Here is a 6,615-nt window from a genome sequence, read left to right on the forward strand (position 1 = left end):
GTTCCTCCATGTTGAACCCAGGACAGCTTGCATTCAGGTTAGCATGAATTAGGCTTGCATATTGAGAAACACCAAGGAACACAGAATCACAGAGTCATCTGGTTGGAAGAGACCTTTAATATCATCAAGTCCAACGGCACACCCTGAACTGCCAGGATCCCTAAACCATGTCCCTCAGCACCACATCCACAGGTCTTTTAAATGCCTCCAGGGATGGGGACTCCACCACCTTCCTGGGCAGCCTGTTCCAGTGCTTCCCTTTCTGTAAGGAAACTGTTTGTGTAAAGAAGTTCTTTCTAATCTCCAACCTACATCTCCCCTGGCGCAATTTTAGGCCATTTCTTCTAGTCCTATTTCACTGATAAAGCCTTTTGAAAGCAGAAGAGGAGTGTCCATAGTGTGAAATAACTGCATGGAAGCTCCCTGCAGTACGTAGCTCTCTCTGGATTATCAGCTGGTTGGTGTCTGGAGTGCCACTCCTATTACACATGCTGACAGTTAGCCACCATGAATGCACTGATTGAGTGGTGGTGGTACCTACAGAAGCATCATGGTCTTCGCTTTTTTTCCGTTTTTGGAGATGAAACACCTGAAGGGTCTTATTTCAAGCTGAGAGACAGTAAATTGACTTCAGGACCTGACAGGAGATTAATTTTTAGATGCCTTGGGCAGTTTCACTGTAGCCCGAGGGTGTGCAAAGAAGTATTTTAAAATAGAATTTGCCACAAGCAGTATATGTGAACATACTTTCATAAAAATTTAGTTAATTTTTTTCCCCATTCCTAAAGAAAATAAAGTCAGCTATTGCTAGTACTGTGAAATCAGTATTAGACTGCCAGGTACCAGGAAAATTTAGAAGTACTAGAATTTATGGCCTCACCTTCATGCATTTGAGCAAGGAGAACAAGAAAGTTTCCATATATACACTTGATTAATTTTGGTAAAGATCAACATAGAATGGAGCAAAGTAATTTGCAAATTCTGACCAACGCAAGAGACTATCCAGGCTTTACCCTCACTTAAAAGGTCTTTAGCCAAGTATCTGTGGCCTCATCCCCATGGTTTCAAGTGATTCAGATGCTGGAAAGGAGAACAAGGAAAATTACTGTTTCTATTTCTTTCTGACTGATGCCACAGTTTCCCTCTGTGTATATAGAGAGTGTTGCTACTAGAGAAAATTACCCCGTTATTACAACTGCTGTACCTTTTCAAGGTCAGGTTTAGTTCCTACTTAAGTAAAAATTATTTCAGTCATGAGTGGAAGCGTTCCTCCTCTCAGGAAGATGCTGGACCACCAGAGGCTGACTTTATAAAATCCTCACAAGGCCCTTGTCCCATCCATGGTACCGCACTGAGCCTTTGTTCTGGAACAAAGGATTTCTGTTTGCTCCAGCGAGGTGGAGACTAATGTCTCCTTCATGATTGTTCAGGTTTCGCACAAAGGGTCTATTCTGCAAGACTGGCTGGAGCAGAAAAGGAAGGATCAAAAACTGTCACTGCAGCATGTTTCTGCTCAAACTCTGTAGTCACAATAGAAAGCAGCAAGGACTGCAGAAAATCTGGGACAGAAGAAAATGACTAAGTTGTGAAGTCAATAGGTTTCAAAGAGAGCCTAGGAATCCACCAGCTTTGGTTTATTCAAGCTTTTTAGTAATGAAGCTACACCCAGTAAAATATCCTGCTTTCTGTAAAAAAATAAAGCAGCATAGTCCAATGGGGAAATACAATGACCATCTTAAGCAATTTAGTGACCCAACCTAGCCTGAAAAATACCACCTAAGTATTTTCAGCAGCAGTTGGTTAGAAAGTAGACTGTTACTCTGTCAGTGCTATCATAGAGTTAGTGCATTGTGCAGCTGCTGGACATTATTTTGAAGAATGTCATGCTCCGTCACTCTGAACTGTAAGGAAAGCTGGGGGAGGCAGGGGCAGACTTAGATCTGTAGAAACCAGTTATTTCAGGGGGAGATGTCAAGTTAGGGAGTTTTCCCGCAGGCAGCTCTGGTTGCTTTTGCTCCCCCTACTGCCTGACAAATTTTATGACGGCTCTTTTCAGTTCTACACCACCCTTCGCAGAACACAAAGTTCACAGAAATCTATACTGACTTGGTATGCCTGAGGGATAACTGCTGTAAGAGAATGTCCTTGTGCTCCAAGTCATGAGCGTTATGATAAACCACTTTCAAATATGACTGTGGTCTGACATTTTTACTGCACACAGATCCAGAGCTTTTTCTTCATAGGATCACAGGATTGTTCAGGTTGGAAGGGCCTCAGGAGTTCATCAGGTCCAGACTCTGCCTCAGAGCACGGTCAGCTGTGACGTCAAGGGCTGGTTCCCTGGGGCTTTGACCAGTCTGGTCTTGAAAACCTGACATTACACAAGAAAAGAACCTACTCTTTGCCCGGTTCAGAATTACAGGACACATGAGCACATCATCATGATATATCCCAACAGAGCATCAGAATGCAGGAACCTTTGATGCCTCCATTTGGGCTGATCCGTGTTGCGTTTCTTAAAAGCTCTATATCAAAAACTCCTCAGAACTGCCAGAGCTGGGGTGGCAGTGCAAAGGATGAGCTCTGATGTGATTTACAGCAAAGATAGCATAGGATTCTGCAGGTCCATTCTGGTGCAGGCCAGGCTACGGTATGCAGGAAGCTTCCTTAGCAAGCTAGTGATACTGGCCTCTAGTGTCATACCATACCCAGCAGTTTCTCCACAGCTTCCAAAGAACTTTAGGATTGTTAAGCAGTGTGCTTAAAAAAACCAAACCAAAACAAAACAAAAAAACCCAACAAACTGAGTCCTTTAAGGTAACAAGTTTTTCACTTGATTATTTTCGTGTCAAACTCACACGTGATTTCCTATCAATACGAATAACGTCTTTATGATAAAACCTTTTTGATTTCTTGGTCCACAGTAAAACACAAAATATTAGATTTGTGTAAATTGATGAGTAGTTAGATCTCCTTCCTTCATAAGAACCTATTGAACATTTCTGTGTCGTTCAGCTACTTGAGAGACTGCACAGTGGAGTGAGTGCTTCGGGAGCTGTGAGAAATTTGTACTCTGTGGCACAGCTATACTGAACACAGAAACACACTACAACTGTAGTCTGAAAAGGGGTGTAACTAATAACCATTTCTGTAGTTTCAGTATTAGTAATTAACAGTTCAAACCTGTTGTTACTTTCATTCTTCTGTTACTTTTATTCTTCTGTATTAAAAATACAGAAGTGCAGTTTCCTTTTAAATTACAGTTCTAAAGTAAGTTTTTGAGTGAGAAATCCCAGTACTATACAGTCGTTTAGAGAACAAAGTTTTCAAGGTCCGTGAAGATACTGACTTGGGATAGCCGTAAGAACAGCACTAACAAATTCAACAATTATTTTCTTTTCCAACACCTTGCAAAATAGGATATTGAACAGGAAATCAAATTCAATTTTCCACACTGATGCAAGTTAGAACAAGATATTCTTTTGACTTGGAAATGTATCTGTGAGATCAACTCATCTTGGAAGTGTAATACAAGCTTTGAAAGGAGACAAAATTATGGAAGTTCTGTTGATGTGAGAAAGAGGGAGACCATGGAGGAGTTTGGCAAATCAGGAGATTAGACCACATAAGACTCAGACTATTTTTCATTTGTTTATTGCACACTTCAAAAGGCAAAATCATATGACTTACATTCTTCCATATTAATAGAAGTTATAAACTTAACTGAAAATATCCCAAAGATCTGAGGTGCAATTCAAAGCTGAGATGTGCAGTAAGGTGTAAAGTAGATTTCTTCTGCCCTCACTGGGTGCCACATAGTATAAATGGGAATAGAGAGGTCATGAACAAGTCGCGGGTTAAATTAGTGAAGATGCAATCCTCAGTACATACATAGAACAATGTTTTGAGGGTAAAACACCTCTCCTGGTCAGCCATACTTCTGCAACGAACGATAGAAAATATCTGATGACAGTTGTTCTGCAGGAGAAAAATATGAACTGCATTTCATCACAGAATAGCCCTTAACATGTAAACAGTACCCCTCCCCATGGTAAAATCTGATATTCCAGTCTCATCCTTGGATGAGGCTGGTGTATCTCTAAGCTAGTTTTGAAAACATCCATTTTGGATTACACAGCTTCTTTCTGAAGAACATAGAGCCGTATCGTGTCTTCGTCACCAGACAACACTTCTTTGACTTGGAGTCTGCACCAAAGTCCAGAAGTGCTGTCCTGCCATTCATAGCTCACTGGAATACTCTTTTGTGTCTCATATGTGTCAGTCCCAAAAGACCAGCAGCTTTCTACAAATGCCAAAAGCAAACCAGTTTAGCACCCTGCAGCTCACTATACACATGACAATAGCTTTTCTTAGCATAATGTATTGTAATATTATCTAGTGGGTCTCTGAGATTGAGTAATCCTTGTCAGCAACCGGAATAAATGGAAATAGCTTCCAGGGGATGCAGGGCCTATGAAAAGACTGTTAGTTTTAAAGAACTGCTAGCATTCAAACTCACATATGGAGCATCTAAAACAAGATCTTAGGAACGGTCTTTCTTCGCAATCATTCATGAGTGTACTTAAGAGATAAAAGAGAAGTTGGACTGAGCACCTGCAGTTTGATAATTTCCGTGCTGAAACCAAGATTTGATGCACTCTGTCAGGCTTGTCAACAGCAGGAGATTTTGATGTGTAACCTTTTAATATGGCTAGACACTGAATTTGCTAGCTGAGAATAGCAAGATTTCACATGAAAGTAAGCACACCTGCTGATGGTGAGTGCCTAAGCCAAAAGGGAGAGGGGTTTGGCTTTTTTTAATGGACAGCTGGGCTGAAAAAAAATATCACTAAAATCAGATCTGTTGTACGCACAACACCACACTGCACAGGGCGAAGATGCACCACCATTGCTGGACTCCTGAAGCTCTAACTGCCAGCAGCTCAGACCAAGCAGCTGGGGAAGGTCATCTCTTACTGAGCTCTTGCCCTGCCCTTTGTGCCTTGTCCGTAGGGAAACCCCAGTGACCTTTAGCAGGGAGACTTTACTGCTCTAGCTGGAGCTTTGATCTGATCTAGTACACCTGTACTGATTTTCTGATGGTGCTGTAAATTCTTGACGTATTTAGTAAAGTCTTTTAAATTTTACTACTGTCAGTCACTTAAAGGCACATTACCCAATAGCACAACTCTTCAGATCAGTTCAAATGATTAAAACACTTCCAGAAATGCTTAGCCTACTGTTGTTTATATAAAGATAACACCACCATAATAAACACCACCATAATAAATGTCTTCACTCAGGCCTGCATATTCTTTGTAGTGTTTCACTCTCCTTTTATATCTTAATTTTTTCCTTTATTTTTATCGCACTCATCACTGTTCCATTGAAGTTCTGGTTAAATAATCAAAGGCTTCAAGAAAACTATCCTTTAATATTATGCTGCACTCATACCTTAAGATAACAGAAAATCAAATCAGCACTGTTGCTAGAATTCAACAAGCAAAATCCTTACTCCCCAAGCATTAAAGTGCTTCAGCCTCAGCAGAGTTGCCAAGTACAATATTTTCATGACTGTATAAAGCCATTGCAACCAACTGCAATTGCAACCTGAAGCTGCTCTGCCAGAATACATGTGTGTTGCTGGCCTGTTTGGAAGCTTTTACTGTTCTGTCTTCACCTCTTGATTAGATTAAGCGAAGGTATAACTGTAACTCTACCCAAGCCTATTTATTCTATTATTAACTTTGCAGACGTGCAGAAAGATGTAAGGGGGAGGGGAAAACAAACCGTTTTTAACTAAAGGAAAGATAGGAGACATACTACAGGTAAATCTTATTTCCTGAAATCTTTCCTGATCCGAGCCCCAGGAAGTTAGCACCATTTACTCCAGCTGATCCCATCTCTAATTGTGTGTGCCACACTCCCCTCCCCATTTCACTGGACTGCTTGCATCATTTCATCTGTTAACTGTCTTCTCCGATCTCCTTTCTGATCAGCCTTCACCCTTTACCAAGGTGATCACAAACATCATACAGACCACTCAGCACCACAAAAAAAAAAGCTAAGACTTTATCCTATTTTCAGTATAGCTCATCTGTAATAAAATCAGGAGCTGAAATACCTTCCCTCCTTTGCATATTTAGTGTTAGTTTTCCTGAAGTAGAGCCTGGGTGGTTTTTTCGACTACATTTTCAGTTTCTCTTTGAAATAATATGGAAACTTCCCATGTTGAAAGCACTCTAGAAGTTAAATTACAGAGGGCTTGCACGATGCAAAGAATTAATTTCTTTTCCTGAGGCTTTGTTCCCTGCAAGCAATGACAATATCATATGCTTGTAAGATAACAGAGAGTAATCTCTTAGCAAAATGAAAGTAATTATCAATATTGCAACTGTAAAGATGAAAACATGCTGATACAGAAATAGAAGGTCCTTCTGCTGCTATGCCTCAGCTCCTCAAACTGTTCATTCTTGAGCTGAGCAGTAACTGCTGTCTTTTCCCACCAATTGCTATATAAGAAACGCTCTTTGAAGCCATTTACCAGTGCTGAGTCTCTGCTGATCAGGAGGGCAGGGAGTGGGGAAGACTGCAGTTGGCAACAGCTGAGCAGGA

The sequence above is a fragment of the Buceros rhinoceros genome, unplaced genomic scaffold (assembly GCF_000710305.1).
Source record: "Buceros rhinoceros silvestris isolate BGI_N320 unplaced genomic scaffold, ASM71030v1 scaffold12237, whole genome shotgun sequence".
In the NCBI taxonomy this organism is placed as follows: domain Eukaryota; kingdom Metazoa; phylum Chordata; class Aves; order Bucerotiformes; family Bucerotidae; genus Buceros; species Buceros rhinoceros.